The sequence below is a fragment of the Struthio camelus genome, chromosome 6, assembly GCF_040807025.1.
Source record: "Struthio camelus isolate bStrCam1 chromosome 6, bStrCam1.hap1, whole genome shotgun sequence".
Classification (NCBI taxonomy): domain Eukaryota; kingdom Metazoa; phylum Chordata; class Aves; order Struthioniformes; family Struthionidae; genus Struthio; species Struthio camelus.
Genome location: NC_090947.1, coordinates 31,923,002 through 31,943,432, shown reverse-complemented (window position 1 = coordinate 31,943,432; position 20,431 = coordinate 31,923,002). Strand labels below are relative to the sequence as shown.

The 20,431-nt window shown below is 38.7% G+C and overlaps 1 protein-coding gene across 4 annotated transcripts in view; it reads right to left on the bottom strand.

Annotated features, from left to right (window-relative positions):
- The window catches only part of PTPN4 (protein tyrosine phosphatase non-receptor type 4), a 117,154-nt gene that overhangs the window by 82,979 nt on the left and 13,744 nt on the right, over positions 1 to 20,431 (bottom strand). Inside the window, exon 1 of one of the 4 annotated variants that reach the window (XM_068949000.1) lies at positions 12,900 to 12,915. The exons of 1 other annotated variant lie outside the window; for it this stretch is intronic. The gene's annotated coding sequence lies outside the window, so the exon portion shown is untranslated. Of the gene's footprint in view, positions 1 to 4,306; positions 4,517 to 12,899; positions 12,916 to 20,431 lie in introns of those variants that run through there. 2 more of the 4 variants (XM_068948999.1, XM_068948998.1) reach the window with 2 other exon arrangements.

The window sequence follows — 20,431 nt, the reverse complement described above, 5'->3', positions numbered from 1 at the left end:
CTGTAAACAACGAATCATCATCCATCTTCAGGAGACACCGGGATCGTTAGCGCGAAAGCTTTACAGAATGGTTTAGGAAAGGAACAAAATGGCGTGAGAAAACAGAGAGCAGGCTGCTCAGAAGCTCAAAACCTCTTTCAGGAAAGGCAGCGGTATAGCTCAAAGCCTGAAAGAGGAAAATGGAAGTTGTGAATTTGCAGGTCGCTGCAATATGTCACGGACATGAGGCGATTTCTGACCTGGGAAGTCTTGCCTACCCCACCTCCCAGTACAACGACAAACTAAAACCACGGCGTTGCCTAGTATGCAGCTGTCGTACACTTGGAGGTTTTTACACTCTCATGACACTTGGAGGTTTTTAGGTTTATCATGTGTAAAGACTATTGGTAGCAAACAGAAAAAGCTTTTTGTTCTTCAAAGTGACTTCCAACTCCAATAATTTGAATTATATCTAAAAACTGCCCTTATTTGAAAATAGCCTTAAAATGGCAACCCATGACCCGAATAATGATGATTACTATATCTAACTCCAAATCTATCTAAATCTACTATATCCACCTACAGGTGGAACTCTTATTCTTGGCTCCCTGACTTAATGCTGTAAGATTTAATAAACAGTGACTATTATGAAACATTACCAAAATATTTTCTTGATGGCAACGTCTCAAAATAAATTTGCACTAATTCTTAAAACGTCTAGGCTAGGCTAACCATATAGATTTTTCATAAAAAAGGAAATTCAGGTTCCCATACAACTCTAAGATCAGGAGGCCTAAACTATTCGCTCACCAGCAGAAAAAAAAAAAGATTGAAATCAGTGCAAGCTGAGACAAACTAAAACCAGGAGCACTGGATGATAATGCGAAGTTGGTATTTTATATCTTGCCATAAGAGAACCAACTTATTCCTACAGCACCTCTCAAGAAATTAAAAGCCCTTTAGCAGCTAAAACGAGCAGGGTAATCTTAAGATCCTTTAATGACAACGTGCAATTGCCCATAGTTAGAAGAATGGAGTGTGATTCCTTCAGAACTCTTAATTATTAACAGTACTAAACTCAAGGAACAGCCCGATTACATTTGCTGAACTCAGCAAACTATCAAGTCAGAAAGCCAGTTTAATTTCAGCTTCTCCATCTGTGAACAGGAGGGGCTTTTAACCAATTTAAAAAGCCAAAGAGAGGAAAAAAAAATTAAACATCAATGTAATTGTTGGTCAACTCTTAGGCTCCAAGAGTTGAGGACAACTAACCAGGTAAATAGAGGAAACGCTACCAAATGCTGGACGTTATACATAGTACTGTGGGGTGACTGTAAAAGATGACAAGTGATATACCCTGTACGCTCTACAAGCCTTGTGCACAATTATCTGAAGGCAACATTAACAAAAAACATACCGATAAGGAAAATCGGCAGGCTGGATATTAATCACATGAACATCCACACATCAATACTGTTGCAAGCAGTGGAATCTAAGTCCAGAGCATCTACTTGAATTGACAGCTTTAGTTCTAGTCATGGCATCTGTGCTGGGAAGCCTTTGAAGCTGAAGGCAGTCTGAACTGAAAACAAACTGGCAAAATTAAGAAAAAGCTTTTATTCTACTCATAGCCAGCTTCAAGTTGAATTTTGGCTGGCACTAGAACAGAAGTATTAGACAGGGGGAGGGAAGTTGTCTGTGTATATTCCGTTCCGAGTAGTTAAACGTAAGCCAAATTATCTTCAGAAGACTTAAACACAGCAGATGCTAATTCTCAGGCTGAATACAGCTAACTGGACACTTTCCGTCAAAATTAGTTTTTAATCAGAAACGCCATTTCTACAAAACAGGAATTTTCACATGGAAAAATCTCAGTTTTGCCAAAAACACCGATTTTCCTCCGGGAACATTAAAATAATGGCTGTCTGGCTACCTGCCTGGAAAACTCATGTCAACATCACTTCTTGCTCCAACAGAAAACAAACCAAGGAAAGTCTTCTAGCCGTGCTGCCCAGAGCGGTGACCTCAATCCATCCGTGCTCTTGGCATCTCCGGCTTGCTTCTTCCCAGAGCAGCCAGCCACACGACCTCTCCCCAGCTTTTAGCCCCAGGGTACCAAGACCTGAGCGGCTCCCATCTTCCTTTGCTATCAGGATATGCAATGGACAGACAAGTGGCCAAAGCATATCTGTGCATGAGAGTTAAAACTTCTCCTCGCAGAGTGAGAGCAGCTTTCCTGCTAGACTTGCTCAGTAGCAAAAGAATCACCCCATTCATATCATCTCAAATTTGACGTTTTCCAAGTTTTCCTCCCCCTCCTCGAGCTTTCACTTTTTTGCAACTACATTGCAGTTTTATACAAGTAATTTTCTGACCTTCCTCTGCCCCTTACCCAAAGATTTTCTGAATAGGAAATAATTTCCATTTTCACGCCAGTTTAAGCAGACCAAAAGTTCAAAACGATTTGACTAAATTTAGCAATGAAAATATCACTCATATTCAAATGAATAAACAGCTAAATCTGATACCCAGTCACTTCAAGTGAACTGGAAAAAAAAATCTTTTTTTTTTTTTTTAAATAAAGAATATTTTCAAGAGGACTAAAACTCCCAAATTTGTAAATTTCACAAACCTATTTGTAAAAAGATCATTTTCCTAGATCTTGACCAGAAAAAGACAGGACAACTCCAGCTATAATTTCCATATAGGAAAACTTGAAGCCAAATCAAAAGTCTTCCAAAACTACAGCACGCTGAACTCAACAGCCATGCACTGTTATGAATTATGACGTTATTAAATTGCAGCCTTTGTATATATCTTAGTGGCACATTAAGTTTCACAAATTGTGAAAACGCAAACAGTCTTGCACATAACCGAATATGAGGGAAAATTACCTTCATATGTATTTGTGATTTATCTGAAACGCTTTTCCTTTTGGTATCCATTTCCTTCTTTTGAAATTAAACTGACACTTGTATAGAAGCCTACAAATATGCTTTGTAGAAGCTGAAAATAATCATGAAAAAAAGTAATGCAAGAGGAAAGAAAAGACCCAAACTCTTGTAAAAGGTTTATTACTCTTACTGGGGTTTATCAAAGTTGACTTTTGGGGGGGAAAAAAAAAAAGAAGGAAAAAAACTTTGAATTTTTTGTTGTTGCTACTCAGTTTAACCATTTTCTTCATATAATCAAATATTGTGTTATTTGGAAGAATCCACCCAATCAATTTAACAAAAACAGCAGCAGTTTAATACAGTGAAAAGCAACAGCACACTGTCAAAGCTAACTATGACGATACTGCAAAAAAAATCCCTACATTCCCACACGCAAAAGTGAAGGCATACAACTGGGACAGAAACAAAAACCTCGAAAAATAATTTTTTAAATACACAACAGCACCAAAACAAAGTCACACCACACTAGCCAAATGAAACCAAAATTCACCATGACAAAATCCTGTACTTCATATACAGTTCACTTCATCCCACCCAGTTAAATCTCAGACCTGTAATTAGAACTCAGAGCCTTTTTATTAACAACAGTGAATCAGACAGTCCTCAGGTATGGCGCATATATTTTCTATATAAAAAGATGAAACATCATTGCACTTAAACTGTCCTATTAAGAAAAATTACCTGACCATTTTAATTTGAACTGAACATTTCTGAAATCAACAGCAATTGAGAATTAGCAAGAAACTTTCACACTGTTGATTTGAGATGAATTAATTCAGTGTTTAACTCTAAATTATCTTTACTGAACTTTTTTTTTTTTTTGGTAGGAAAACCATTTCTGCAATCTCCTCTAAAGAATTCACATCCAGCAAAACAGAGGCTTTAACACATCTTTATCACGTTGCCTAGGTTTAGTATGAAGTTGCATGTCCACTAAAAAAGCAGGAACATAGCAATGTTACTAGCCAGTTAATCAACTTAATACCAAACGATAAGTTAAACAGATCACAGATCAAACTGGAATAAAACCCTGCGAGAAGTACAAATAAACATACATCTGCAGAGTTAGTATGTGTTCAGGCTAAAAAGCAACAGGCGACTCTAAGTAGAGAGTACTGCAAAATTATAAAAGCATATTATAAGCATAACATCACACTACTATTTATCACATGTCTTTTTCCTCATATATTTATTGCTCTTAAGCAAGACAGCAACCCTGAATCCAGTTTAGCTGCCTGCATACCACAGGGTCTTGAAGCTCATTCACTTAGTTTGCTTTTGTGCTCGAGAACTTTCACCTGGCCAAATCGATTTCCCAATATAAAGCTACCAGATACCTCCTGCAACAAGCCAACAGAGGAAGCAGCCCTCACCTCAACTTTTACTGTCTTCTTGACTCAAATGTAACTGGTTTCAGCTTGCAATTATAAGTTGTCATTTGCTTTTCCAGTACCTTAGGGTGAAATGTTTTCTCCCTCTGATGGTACCTTGACAGTAATCAAATCAACTCCTTATTCTTCTTTGTAGAACAACCAGACTAGGATCCGAAAGTATCATGCTAAAATATTTTCTACGTCACTAAAACCATGAGATGTTTCAAACCCCCACCCTGTTCCTCCTACGTTGCGCTGCAGACTGGAAGCATACGCAGTCAGTGACCATGTCTCAGCTGAGAGGCAGGGAGGTGGGTTTGGTTTTCGTTTTTACTCCTTACCAGAACCATGACTGCCAATCTAATTATATCCACAGCCTGTTACAGAAATCCAGACATCTACGCAGCTAACTTTTTCAAACTTGTGGTATGAGAAAATAGACCAAATTTATTTAACAAAGCCTAATTTTAAGAAAACCATGTTGACACAGGTAGCTATGTTCCTAGCCATTAAACCTTCATTAACTGAAGCCCAAATCAACTCTTCCACTACTTTGCCTATAACTGACATCTATTTATTCATAATAAAATAATCCCAAAAGACCCCTTTATCCCAAAAGGCCTCTTAATACAGTGACTAATTTAGCTTTACATGCCACAGTGAAGTTCACAGCCATGAAATTATTGTACCCAAATAAGGTATTGTTAAAATATAAACATATGCTATTTTGCTGTTCCATTGTGTCGGAGAAACTCTGGCATCTTAGCTTCCTAAACTTTTTCTTAACATTAGAGATACAGCATTATTCTTCTCTTTAAAGTAAAAGAAGTGAAGCAGCAGATTGATTTAAGAGCCTGCTATCCAAACTAGTTCATCACAAGCAGCTGTACAAAATTCTCAGGAAAAAAAAGGGATAGTCTCTTCCACTATATTCCAATTAACAAATGCTACTGTAACTGCACAAAATAGTTCTAATCCCCTGGCTGACAGAAAATAGAAGTTTGCAAAGCTATTCAGTCTTTCCTGCAATCAGCTCTCTCTGCTCCTCCACGCAAGAGTGCTGTACCCTAAAATTACCAAGACCTGGTACCAAACCTCTGCTGACCTAGGGAAAATGTTTGAATTAGAGATTTTTATCAACTCCCTGAGCGCTCTCAGCTCTCCATTGATTCCACTGGAAGAGTACTCCAAGCAATAATGAATTATTATACTCCCCAATTGTGCATCCGTTTCGAATCCATAACAAAACCAGTAAGCATCTGAAGCATTCAGTAATCTCTGAAAAACTGACAGTGGAGATCTGACACAGGTCTTAGCAAACACGTTGTTTTCAGCCAAGCTGGCACGGTACAAATGCCAGAAAGGGATTTAGTAGTCAAGAAAAAAAAGATATCTTTTGTGTAATGTAGACCTACAAAAGAAAACTTTATTCGCAGTACAAACCACTTCCAAAAGCACATAAGGAATTCACATCTTAAATTCCTGAATTGTAACAATGGCCTAGGCAACAGTTAAAAGCAGAAAAACTTCATTCTGCCACCACGTTCATCATTGCTACACAAAGGGTGAAATTTTGTCTCCGAAGTTATCTGACAAGCTTCTCAGTAGGACAGCAAATCAACGTGCATTATGATACCAAAGCTTTAATATTTGGACACGCGATACGGGCTGTATTATGAAGATAGCTGACATTTAGCCAAACCTCTATCAAAAGCATGGCAATAACTCCTCACAATCAAAATTAAGAAAGGAAATGATACTGCATTTCTCAAATCTGCAAAGTAATTACATCCTTGGGTGTAATTGTGGTCCATGCCAAACACAGTAAGAGAAGGCATTTTTTTCCTGTCTGATAATTCAGACGACTTTGGGCAGCAGATTACAGTTAACTTTTTTGTTGCACATGTGTTTGCACTAGTACAATATTTGTAATCTCAAAGAAAAAAAATTCATCAGCATCCTGTAAAAACATAACATTTTCCTTCCACAGAACGGGACACCAATGCTACTAGGACCGCAGCAAATATTTTAGGTGTTAGAAAAAAGTTATGGATCCCAAGGACATAGCTTTACTCAATGACCCATACTTCTAGCGTGCACAAATATGCCGCGATGCAAACCTCCGAGAAACAATTCTGAAATTCCACCTAGCCCATGAAGCCAAAAAGACTAAAGTGTTATGACAGAAATGTTAAATGCAAATGCGTCTAATGAGGAAAAGATTTGCAGAATGAAGCCAAGTTTCCCAGTTTCTTCTCCTTTTGGTAAAGGAAGAGAATGAATATCTTTGCTATTTTCTACAAAGTTGGTGGGAAGGAGGGAGGCAGCCAGCAAGTAAAATCAGCTGCTCTGTTAAATACCTTTCCTTTGGCGCCAGTAAGCATTTTTTTCTGCTCAGAGGCCAAACAGTCAAAGTTCTGACACAGATTCATTTCCCTTTTCTAAACCAGAACAAGAGGTACTCTGGGGGAAAAAAAAAAAAAAAAAACCCCTCTCTCAAAGAACAAAGAACAAATTAGTTTTTCTCTCTCCCTAAGAATAGGGCCACGTGCAACAAACTGTTCATGGTAAAAGGAAGGAACATCTCGAACTCGCCCTGGTTTCAGCTATCCCAAAGTTACAGACCGTTCTTCAAAAAAAGCTCGCCATTAGATCAGGCGTGATCAGTCCCCAGCAGTGCCAACTTGCGAAGGAACTAGGCCGAGACCCAACAAGTTGCATTTGCTTGTTAATCCCTTCTCTGCGGCATGGCGTAGTCGGAGAAGCGTCTCCTGGCAGAGGCAGCCGAGCCCTCCTTCTCTATGGAGCTTCCACACTATGACAAGGAGGTGAACAAATCCATCAACCAAGAATACATTACAGAAGAAGGAAAAAATTAACAGCGAAGAACTGAGAGAGCCAATCAACCATTACAACAGATGCAAGAAAAAGCAATGTAGGAGACCTTTGGCACAAATAACACCCCAACAAATGATAAATACCACCTGTAAGATCAATTCAGTAGGCAAAATTCAAAAGTAATCAAAATGAAATAAGTTTGATTAAGAATACAGCTTAGTTTCCTAAAGCTCTTAAAAAGCTTACCCCAGGCATTTATGGCTTTTGTCTGAAGGAAAAAGCAGTTCTAAAATTTTTCCATTATAATTCTTGCTTATATTGAGACTTCATCAAGTCATAGTAAAAGACTATGGCTCTTACATAGGGATCTGCAAGTCTGCACAAACTTGCAGAGAAACAAAACCAAGTTACAGTAATGAACATCTGAAATTACATTTATGAATAAAGTTATAGACAAAAAAGGTCCTATCAAGTTGATAATATAAACAAGACAGTTTTCTCAGTATACCTCTCATTCTATAAAGATAGTTATAACAAATAACATAAAACTATAAATCTACAAAATAATATGTATTTTAAACTGTCAGTTGTTTGCAAAATATACCACCCTGGGAACAGAGGTCCTCTGTCATAATCGTTGAGCAAAGTGACTTAGGAATGCCATTAAACCACTCAGCAGTATTTTCTATAAAAATGAAACTTGTGAAAACAGCTATTTTTTATTGTGAAGAGAAATATAAGGAGCATTTTGAGTCCTTCAGTATTATTTTAATCTTTTTTTCCCCTTATCAAACTGCAGTCCTGAATAAAATTTTATGTTATATTGTTTTGAAAACAAATGTATAGACAAGTGCACCAAAAAATACATACACATAAGCAACTCTTTTTCTGCTTAATACATACACTTGAACAAGCCTGTTGCATCCAGATATACGGTTATATCACTAATTGAATGAATTTAGGAAGAATAAACGTATAATTTCAGCTTCAAAACCCGTTAAAAGTTCTAATTTGACCTTTTAAGGCCAAGGATGAATATACGTATTGCAAAAAAGCCATGAGGTTAAAAAAACTGCAGTGGCAAAACAAAATTCTCAATACTCTCACCCTATAAAATAAATAAATTTTCCTATCACATCACTTTTGGGAGAACAGTACTCATAAACCATTCTTCTATGAATGTCAATATTTGACAGCAAATGCAAGAAGGTTTCTCTTAGCAAATACATGTTATCTTCATACATTATGAAGAGAAATAACAAGTAACAGTAGACAGTGGAGACAGCCCATCCTTAAGTTTACGTATCCTGATTTTCAGTCATTTAAACATGGCTACTAATCGCACTTTAGAAGTCATTAGGCAACTTAAGCAATGCACTAATTAAGTAATTTTAGAACAGCCTGGGTCTTCCTCCTCGCTGTTGATGACCCCTGCCCCGGAGAGGCAGGTACAAACCTGGGTTCTACAAGTTGCAGGTTCACAAGCTGTTGCAGCAGCCATGCTGAAGCTACGAGGATAACTATTTATATTGTATTTATATTAGGTGGATGCATAGGAGTTTATGAAGGGTAGAGATAAAGCCAGCAGCCATGCCACTCTGAAAGAATATAACAATTTGCAAATGAGCATATGAAGATGGTGCTAAAAGGTGACAAGCTCAGATACTACCTCTGCACTGCTGCTCTTGGCGGGCATTATGTCTAAAAATTTTTCATTCGTATGCCTCTGCAATCAGGACCAATCTCTAATTTAAACCCTCCTCTTTAGGCAGTCTTTTACATTAAACTAAAAATTGTCTGAGCTTCCCTAATCTGCATCACACCACAGAAAATGAAACTTCTACTTGTAGAGAACTACTATTTTTTAGCTCTTAAAGGCAAAGACAGTGTCATAAAAATAATGCTATAAGGCAACTTTTATTATGAGACAGCATCTGTAGAACAGCCTTGCCCTGTTTATTTCAACACTGTCTCCTTATCCAGAACTTATAGCCTTCAAAAAAACTTTGCTAAGCTAGAAGCTATTTAGCTAATTTATATATTATATTATCTTAGAAGCACAGTTTTATTTATACTGCCTATGAAAAACGCTATTCCTCTCAAGTGCTGCCATTTTTCAAAGGTGATACAGTCTCAGGTTTTAGATAAGGAAATTTCAGAAGTCTTATATAATACCACTATAAATCATAAAACCAAATGGGCTCATTAGTTTTTTTTTGTTGTTTAGTTTATTTTAGGTATTTTTTCCAAGTTGGGGTAGGGTAATACTACCCTAACGTTACTCAAAAACACTTCCTGGTAATTTTGAATATATAAAGAGGCATTATTTATTACAGGCACTAGAATTCCTTAAGTTATGCTTTCCATATGTACCTCCTGTAATGATACCTTGACTCTGCAAATTCAGGCTTTCTTTTCACTGTATTGGCAATATGTATGCAGTCCAAGACAAGCGAAGCACCTGTGAAGGCTTCACCTGTAGCATCCCAGAATTAAAGGGCCAAAGAAAGAGGAACACACAGCAGGATATGGCATGTGCGTGTTAACAAAGAAACGAAATAACTGGGTTTTCAAATTCTTATTCATGTGCACGTGCCACTGAAGGCAGCTCTAAAGTACAGTCCAGTTCCCTTGGAAGCAGCTGCAGGAGCCCTAGGTGAAAACAGCAGGAGCCCTGTTCTGCCCAACGGTATCTCTCTATACCTTGGCACAGCGCTCAGAGGAGGAAATGAAGCTCTTCCAGATCTCCTGCAGATGTCCAGAAGAGATGTCTTCTACAGTGAAAATACTAGTGTCACACAAGCAATGGCCATCTTCACAGGCAGGTGGTGATTACTATCTTTCTAAATAGCAGTAAGTTTTCATCAGAACGTCATAGGTGAGAGTCACTCTTACTGGGGGACCAACTCTTTCACTACAAGAAGTATCTTAAATAAGGTCCTTCGGAATTCCAGCATTTCCAAACATGCTGCGATAAACTGAGTTTCACCTTAACAAAAGTGTAGGAGGTAGCCCCGAAGGTTCATAAGAGTCAAAGGGCACCAAGCAAAAAACAATCCACTAGCAATTTAGTGCTCTTTCCCCAGAAAAGTCCTTTCTGATATGATCAGTAGATCCTTGACAGGGATGAGCAAGCTTGCTGCACTGTCAAGAGGAAAATAAGTTCAGCCGGTGAAACGGTCAGAGGACCCTTTTCCATCACATAACAAGAAGCCTGGAAGCTGTTACAGAAACTGGATTCTTCAATAGCATACAAAGGAGATCTAAATACATAATATTTGTGTAATGATTAAAGAGAGCACTCCAGCTGACAGAGTCCAGATTACCCCTTATGAATTCCAGCCACTGTACTGGCATTAAATTAAATCTGTAATACTGATTACAAACAAGGACACTTCAGCAAATATCTGTTGCTATGGGTTGGTAAAGACTGACTAATCACCTACATAAGACTAAACGTTCACGAAGTGGGCTGCTAATATCACATGGTTCTTAATAGTCTCAGAACCGCCAAGAAAGCTGAATATTTTCTGTGGAAAGATATAACAACAACAAATAATTCTTTCTCTAGGTCCCAAGAAGATCACAGCGACCCACTACTTCTCACTGGAAAGGACTCCTCAGCTCTAGGAAGCTGCAAAGAAATTAGAAATAAACAGATCTATGATTCCTTTCACAGGCCAATAAACATCTGAGAGGTAGTCCCAACTTTGCTCAGTGCTGGAAAGGGTTCCCTGATCTGCAGTCAGCACTGGCAGATCCAAAACCTGGAGCCAGTGAAGCCAGAGAACAAAGAGACCCAGTTCCAGCAGGACAGCTCGATCGTGCAGTCCAGCGAACTGAGGCAGCGCTGCTGGGAACGCTAGCCGCGCCACCAGTGAAATAGCAGGCGGGCAGTGAAGCGCACTGTGCCGCTCTGCCTTCAGCATTAGGCAACGGCAGGGTGGCTCAGAAGGGAAGCAGAAGAACATTGGAACGTTCATCTGCAGTTTGGACTGTTCAGAGGAACGACATGAAACAAACCTTGCTCTTTGCAGACTCAGGAGCTGCTGTCAGGAGACTCTGGCAATGCTGGGAACAAGCATGCTGTGAAGTCTCTCAGCCAGACACAGGAGGAAATGGCAAAGAGCACCTCCATGAGAAATGCTGTAACAGGGAGCTCGTTTCCTACGTTTCTTCTACCACCACCACCACCTCCTCCTTTTGAAAAGTAGCTCCCACCCTCCAAGGACCAGCACAGCATGTTTATTCACTAAAAGGTCACCCAAAAAGCTCTTAAAGAAAGGGAACTTCTACCCATTTAAGAATATGAGTAATCTGAGAAGGAGCTGTTCAGAAATTCTGAAAGCAGGAACCCAAAGAGCAGAATTCACAGCTATTTATTGTAAAACCAGTGAGCAGCATTGTGTCCGCTAGCGACAGGAATGTAGGCTGCTAGCGTCTATTCTGATTCTTTAAAAAAGATGGAACATGAACATTATTAACAACAGACATGGACATCTGTCCTCGGGAAGTATATAGACAGAAAGACAAATCAGAATTTCTTCATAGTGATAGATCACCCCCCTTTCTCTTAGAAAATCTGCTGAAGAAAGTATAGAGAGATCAAGAGGTGCCAACTAGACTGAGCAAGTGCTGACAGAGCTTATGAAAGTGCTGAAAAATCTCATCTAGCTCTCAAGAAATCCAAAATAAGTAACTGAAGAGCACAGATACACCAACCCACAGCTTGTGCATATTTTGCGGTAGGTTTTGCATTCTTGTTTAAGATACAGAGGCTACGCTACAGGTAAATATCTCTTGGCACTTGGAGGTCACTACAGCAAAACAACTTTCATCTATCAGCAAAAACTAATACTGGTAGCACCGTATGCTCTATGAAGCCGTTTTGTAAGCTTGCTGTAACACTCCTCTGAAACATGATATGGGAAGACAGTGGTAGCTGAGTAGGATTAGCCATACCACCATTACCTTTTAAGTTTCAATAATACCACAAACCTGATTTTTACATCTCATCTCGAAATCCCACGGGCTGTATCTTGTTGATTTTTTTAACCTGGACCACAAGCGACAGAAAAGTTCTTAAAATTGTAGCTGTTTAAACATGCGTCTGAAATTCATTGCTGGTGATAGTTTGTCTTCCTGTGTTGTTGGCCTCACTAAGGAGTACCTTTCACTATTCCATCAAACGTGATCGATGGGGAAATTTAAGAGAATATAAAATTGGCTTCCAATATAACAATACCAGTGCTAAAGGAAATCAGAGAACCTTTACTTAAATGCTCATTTTCAAGACAGCTACAGAAAAAAACATGTTGTCTATGGCAAGTAAACAGAATCCAGGCAAGGCAACAACAGAGAAACATAAAACTATTTGGCAATAACATTTAGCTAACAAAAACACTTCTTCACTATCTCAACTGGCAGCAATTCAAGAAAAATATTACCTCAGGAATCAGAGTGGAATGAAAATCGTGCCTTCTTTTCAGAGGAGGAAAGAAAAGCGTTTAAGGGCTCATGGAGGAGAGCTTGCAGGAGGCTGCATGTTACTGCAAGACAGCAGCAGCACAGAAAGGATACAGGCTGAAGAGCCATTATAGGACTACTGAGAACCAGAGGAAGGTGATGTTAGGAACTCAACCGAGGGAGCACTGTGCAGTGCATGACGTTATCATAAGGTCCTAGTGATATTGTGGCGAGAATGCGTAGGGAGCACAGTACATAAATGCACAGAAAGTCATATTTCAGTTTCTACCTGTAATAGAACGGCCTGTTTTCCATCTGAAGTTGGGGGCTATACTTCAAGAGATTGTAATTCAGTCATTCACCTTCATCAGGGCAGTGCATCAAATCCCAGTATTAAAGTTTGGAAGATGACCTATTTACTGAAAAAAGCAATACTGAATGGAGCAGTCTTATAGTCTGAGAGAGCTTGTGCTCGTTTCTGTGGGTTAGGCTCATATTTTTGCTTTACTTCATTGTCTGATGCTTGGAAGAACCAAAGATTGATGCTTTTGTCCTAGAAGCAAAAGGAAATTTTGAAGGTCAATAATCAGGATTACGAAAGCCAGAAAGAAAGCAAGGACAACGCTGTCAGACATAGCTCATCTGATTGACCAGCAAGTAACTCATACCACTCTTCCCAGAAAGAACGTGCACACTGAATATCAAAGCTAAAAGCCGCAGAAGTTCTGTATTAATGCTGCATTATCATGCTGCTAAAGAACACAGTCTTTTCTGTTACATTTTTCCAAGTTATGAGCGGGTAAAGGAATAGAGAGAATATCATTTACTTCAATTTTTGAAGAACAATAGAAAGATGTTTTTGTTAGCTGAGTCATTCTGAAAGTTAAATGCATACAGATGCACTATTACACATGGGCTTGCATCCAGTCAGAATCTATTTTACCTGACACTGTGGGCGTATGCAGAATTGGATTTCGATGCGAGTTTGTACTCTTTGTGGGACTTGATCTAGACCCAGATTTCAAAATGGCCAGCCTTGTAGGTAGCTTGAAATCAAACATATATTTCACCATTTCAGAATCCAGTCTAATCTTTGTAGAGTGAAACAAACAACCTCCTTCTCCCTTTTCCCCCAGAAACACTTTCACATTGCTATTAATAACTAGATGGTAGACTAAGGAAAACGCGATTCTGGAGACTAAGGAAAAGGGTGGAATTATTTAGTGCACCTGTTCACAGGCAAAAACTGTCTTGCGATTTCAGGGACATGAAAACCAGAATTACTTATTATGAAGCTATGCTGTCCCTGCTGGAAAGAAACCATGACAGCAGAAAGGTTATATTAATCTTTTTTGGTTGCTAATAACTCTACCAAAATGGCTTGACTTTTTAATATTTCATATTAAACAGGTGTCAGACTGAGCTGCTTTAGAAAACGGCCAATTTAAACAACCCTTTCGTAATTTGTATGTATCCAGTTTCAACAGCTTATCAGTCTAAACCTTATGTTAAATATTTAACAGGTATTTCCAAATGATGGTACAGCCCAAATGGTTTACATATGGTTTATCAGCACTGCCCGCACAACGTTAGGCTTCACCTCCCAAGTGTGCTGAGAAATGGAGGCTTCTGCTGACTTCATTACTGATCACCTCTAAGGAGAAGAGAGAGATGAATAAGCAACTTTGCAAAATATGCAAAACAGTAAGGGGGAGAAGGAGAAAGGCTAAGGAAAAAAAGCAAGCGAGATCAAGATTTCAAGAACTAGGATGTGATCACGTCGGAGATGATTACGCTTTACTCTGATGAGCTCTTTATTTTGACATAACTTGGCACTGCCAGCTAAAGCAGCATTCCTGACCTACTCCTGCGTCTGGCCACTCATTCCCAGCCTTGCATCATCCTCTCCCTATTGCTGACATAGCCATTTGTACAGCCATATGGTAAACCGGAGTGGGGAATTAAAACAACCAAATTTTGGCAAAATTTTTCAAGTCAGACCAACTCCCCAGTGCGGTTCACGGTGCAACTGCATAAGAACTGCCGCAGCACAAGGAAGACAGTAAGCGGCCACAAAGGGAGGGAGCAGCTGCTTCTTTCAGAAGCACTGCTAGGTTTAAAAGTGCTCAAACTATAGCTAAGACCTATAATCCCCCATCACAATTCAACTGGCCTACGGGATCTGGGATCATCCAGTTCTTTTGTCAGCTGAGCCAATGGCAAACTGCTTTGTTTTCCTCAAACTGCTTTCTGCCGGAATCGGTGGGAAAAAATCCTTGCTCCGAAACCACGTTTGTCAGATTCAACACATGGGAAACAGTAAGACTGCATAGCTACGCTCTTGAGGAGCTGGCCTGTCCATTCCAACAGCAGTTCTCCACCGAATCAACTCTGCGGTGCCAAGAAACAGTACAATATAAGATCAAAAAGAAGGACAAGAGAGTTAAGGTATTAGAATGTAGTCAGGCGAAGAGCATTCATTTTGGTAAAAACAATTTCAAGAGAAGAGTGAAGGAGTGGAAGTAAGAGAGAAGGTGGGCAAAAACATAAGAGGAGAAATTCAAAAGAGAAGTTTCAGATTGTGCATTCACTGAATTCGGGGCCAGAAAAAAAATGGGGTGAGCTGGAGTAAGTGATGAGACGAAGAATTTTTATGATGAAGCAAAATGTGATGGGCACTTATTGTAAAGAAAAAAAGTCTGAGAAGAGTCAGCAAATTAAAAAAGGATGAAGAATGACAATAAAAGGAATGGAAGTAGATGCAAAAACAGAGGGACAATCAGTTACAGAAAGACAGAACATCAAACTCTTCCATGCAGAACCACAGACCAGAAATCTCATATACCCTTCACTACCTTCACAGCTATTCAGGGACTATCACAAAATAAGACTGAATTTATTAAAAAACAATATACAAAGCTAAATTCACATCCACATATCAATGCTGAAATAATGGTAGTCTTTTCACATTTTTGGCTAAATACAACCTTTTTTTCTGCATATACCTGAAACTGTCGCATCATTTCTGTACTTAACTGCCACTGGCTCTCTTAAAAGTATCCTGCATTATCAGGTCCCTTTCACCACAGAACACACAAGGACTCACAGACAGTACAGCAAACAATGACAATGAAGAACAGTAGGGAAGAAACAAGTGGCATGTGATTTGTTTTATGGTGTCTGAATCACTAATTTGTATTTTGTTTCAGGAGGTGCCAGGGAAAAGATTAAGGCTGTAATGTCAATGCAGATGATTCTGGAAAGGTTAAGCTTCCCAAAGCATTAAAAAAAAAAAAAAAAAAGTTCAGCGATAAAACACATCCAAAGACACAACATAAAAGAGGTGATGAAGACTGTCAGAAAACAGCTCTAAAATGCTCACTATATTATTTCATCTGAAAGCATTACAGTACCTGGTGTATCAAAGAAAACCAAATGGTACATAACAATGCACGTAAGATAAGTTTTTATTAAACCTGCACTTAACTGTACAGATAATACAACTAAAAAGGCTAAAGCACAACACAGATTCAAGTCCTGAGCCTGACCTAAACACCTCTTTCTGCTTGTGCTTTGCGGAGGACTTCATGAGCACAGGCTGCTTCCTCTAATAAAATCCATAATCAACAGCAGGACTCCACCATGCTGTGTCTGCACTGCTGAAAGATTTCCATAGAGCCTGGTATTTGCTATACTTTCTCACTTCAAATTTATATACTCAGTAGGCGTACAAAAAAGAAAAAAAAATCCTCCTTTTATCCAAAGATCTCAGAGTTTTAGAGAGACAATATTTCTCATCTATAAAGGAAAAGAACAAGATGCAGAAAACTGAGTAATTTGCCTGTCATTACACAATGAGTCAGTGGCAACATCCCACACTGGTCATATATCTCTCGCTGTTCTTATCAGGTACTGGCATCAGAATAAGGTCTTTTATAATAGTTACACGCCATATGTATTAACAACATGAGCCTCGTGTAATTTCAGATTTATGCTTGTTCTTACTTTTGGTACGATAACGAATACAAAAGCTTACAAAACGCACTCCCTTTAAAAGATGACATACTAGTGGCCTCCTTTTTCAGTCCAGCACTTAATATTCTGGAAGACATGGGAGATGTATTATGATTTACCATGAACCTTTAAAATTAGTTATACTTTCTACAAAATAAAGGTTGTAGCTAGCCTTCAGTACCCGCAATTTTAAAAATAAGCAAAACCGGAAAACTTATTTATAACCAGTTATTATGTATCTATGCCAAGGAAAGCTCACTTTATACATGGCCTGCTGCTTATCCTTTTCCCTGCTACTAATCACTGTCAGGATTACTGCGTTCTGGATCTTTAGTCTGATCCAACGTGGCACTCAGGTTCTTCGTCTGGAGCGTGTGTCGTGCCAGTTGTTTTGATACAGAATTTTTCTCCGCTTGGTATGAAAAACAACTAGTGCACAAGGGAAAAAGGATGATAACAGTATAAATGAACAAGGAAGAGTAACACATAAACAAAATAAATTGTTAGAAAAAAGGTTAATTTACACAACTCATGAAAAAAATTACCCTTAGTTATCGCTCAACCCTTAAATCCTAAAGAACTTTGCCTAAATTCTGTGATCCCTTCGGCATATCATCTTTGGCATGCAGTCACACAAAGCAGCTCAGGAAAGACTGGATTTTATCTTCAGCAATGACTTTGGCAGACCTTTCCCAAAAGACAGACTTTCCTTTGTAACTGATGTCTATACACTTTTCTACAATTAGTCCTACACTTCGTTTTTTTCATGTTCAGTTTTACTATTTGCTAGACTATAGCTGAATTCTAAGATTTTAATTCACAACTATTTTTACTTAAACTCCAGATGTCTGAATAGATTAATTCACATTGGAAGCAATCGTTACTTTTGCAAATAAAAGACAAAATAGTATATTCTACTGTATGCAAATATAGGAGAGATTAAAGATGCTCTGCTGTAAAGACCCTCAAGCAGGTGTATGTAATACCACTGCCATGAAACTTTAAACTTTGAGGGACAGGGGGGCCTGGGGTAGGCAAGGCCAAGTTGATTATGCAGCTGCTGTGACACACCTTCCCCTACCTGAAATTAGCACCTAGCTATACCAGGATGGACTCTAAAGACCCACACCTAGGACCACTTCTAGGTGGAGGAGAAATCAGGAAACAGCAGAAGTAAGGGATAAGTCAGAATCTGTTCCTTCCCTTCCCCCAAAATCCTGCCATTATCAGTTGTTTCCTACAGTTATTTGAATGCAGCATCCTAGATTTCGACCTCTCCTTGCAATCCTTCCTGTTGTACCACGCCAGTCAAAACACTATTGCCTGACATCAGCAATGACTTAAAAGAAAGTATTAGTTTCAGGAGAAACGAAAACAGCTAAGCAAGGCCATAGACAGGGACATGCAGCTTACCATTTTTAAATCATTGCTTCCCCATATGGCAGCCTTAGAAGACATTCACATAAGGCTTGCAGCATGCTGCTTTTTGGGTTGACTGGGCTCTTCCTTTTTCCGTCATTATCATTATGATAGGGATTCATTCCCTATTCCAAACCAGACTATGCCAACATTACCTCAAAAAACCTATCTCTTCCTAGCTACAGCAAGAGATCACGGTAAAGAACTGTGCCGAGATGGCAGCATTGCAATTGGAAGGGTAAAGGCACTTAAAAAGAATGAAACAATCCACTTGTAAGAGCTCCTGCAGGCTCTGTATTGATGTGGGGAGCTGCATCAGCCATACTCTAGCTTTTACGTTTTTCTTCTCAATGATAAAGGCCAAAATTTTGAAAATGAAATAATGTCTTGATTTTACTATTCAGAAAGGTTCTGATGTATTAACACAACTCTTAAGATGGCCATGAATCTATACATTCCTTTGAAAAGGCAAGGTATTAACAACATTTAGAACAATTTCATTATAAATTACACATAGGAGTCTGCATATCCATAGAGAATCTTGCTTCAGCAGGTTTACAACGCCTGAGGAAGGGCTGCGCTTCTGCTCTGCTCACCTGGAAGAGTTAAGGGGTCAGAGGCTAAACCATCTGTGGCTGAGTTGATGCATTCTGAAAAAGGACCACACCAGGCATTAATAGGGCTCTTGTAACAATAATTGTTCCAGAAAAAAATATTTATGCACAGTAGCCAGTGTGTAACTGAGGACAGGAAAAGGAGAAGTATTGATTCCTATATATTTTTAGCTTCATCTGTCTCCTTGACAGCTCAGTTAGCTTAGGTTGCAAATCATAAGATGGCTTTTAGATGGCAAATGAAGTATTCAAAAGCATTTAACTGATTTAGAAACTCAAGCTTCCCTTCTAAAATGAAAGCAGGAATTTAGACACTGGAATCATTTTAAATTTACTTTTCAGAACTGCTTTAAGAGCTTAGGAGCCCAAGTCATATAACAATTTTGAACAATCATACAATTCTTACATACAATTCATACATACAACTCCTTGGTATTTAACTAAAAATATACAGTCCCCTTTGTGAGAAATGCTGTTTTTATACACAACACACAAACCATCAAAACTATTTTAAGTTCCTTAAGGTTTGAAACACATATGATCAGTTTACCTTGGTACATGGGTAACGATTTGAGCTCAGGCTAGCATAAAGAACTACCTTCCCAGAAACGCTGAGAAACGTGTTTATGAAGCGCCAGATTAGGCCATTGAGCAGACCTGTTAAAGCCTTTAAAGGACATTATCAATTCCTCACAATAATTACAATTACACTGGTAGCTGAGAAATAGCTGAAGTTTTTTCCTTTGTTTTTTTCCCAAATGTTTAAAAAAAGGGCTTATCAGGGATTGATAATCTTTTTGTAAACCCTGTAAATCTGAACTAGAACATAAAGGTTAAGAAAGAACTGCAATTAGTTGCATTGCTACACTGGGCTATTTGACAGTCGGATCCAGATGTTCCTGCTGATCAGCCTTTTGTCTGTCCTAATACCATCTGACTCGCAGCACTCTTTTTGAGAGAAAAGGGGACAGAATCGGAATAGATCACTTATGAGCTCAGCTGATTTCAGCAAAAGTCTCCCGAAGTAAGAGGCTGTTGTTTCAGTCTGTTGGCATAATCTCAGTAAACCAGTATATCTACTCCTAACCGAGAAACCCAAGAGTAATCTTTGTATTAAAATTGTTAATGTCTATGAACTGAAACGTGATTCACACAATTCCTTGTAAAGAGTAACATGATGCAAAACTCTCAAAGAACGATATTTGCCTTCAGATACATTTTTCATATATAAAACTAAGAAAAATCTGGAGCACAGTTGTGCAAGAGAAACTGCTTAAACTTTTAAAAAATTGGTATATTTCTCAGAAAATAATTTTCTAAACCTAATTAGAGTGTTTTTTAAAACGTGCGTTCTACAGACACTAATGAATTCCACCCTACTTCACCTTGACAATTTACAAAACAACGAGTAAAAACTCCGAGTTAATCTCTTGCTCCAATATACCTGATGTTGGAGTTGTCAGTGAAATTTAAGAGACATTAGCCTCAATTCCTTTCTGTTATGAAGTCAGCAATAAAATCATTAGCTAACACAGCTCCACAGACCCGTGAGCAGAAAGCATTAGGTATATCAGCAGTTCACTGCCAGAGGAGAATAACTAAGCGCCGAGTTACCCTTGCTCACGTTTCGTACTGGGAGCTGTTACTTGTATTATGATCAGTGTTCCCAAATTCCTCTCCTCCTTACCAACTCATGATTCCTAAAGTCAAAGAAACGTGCTTATTCCTTAAACACTTGTTTTTTTTATTATGAAACTGTATCAATTTATTACTG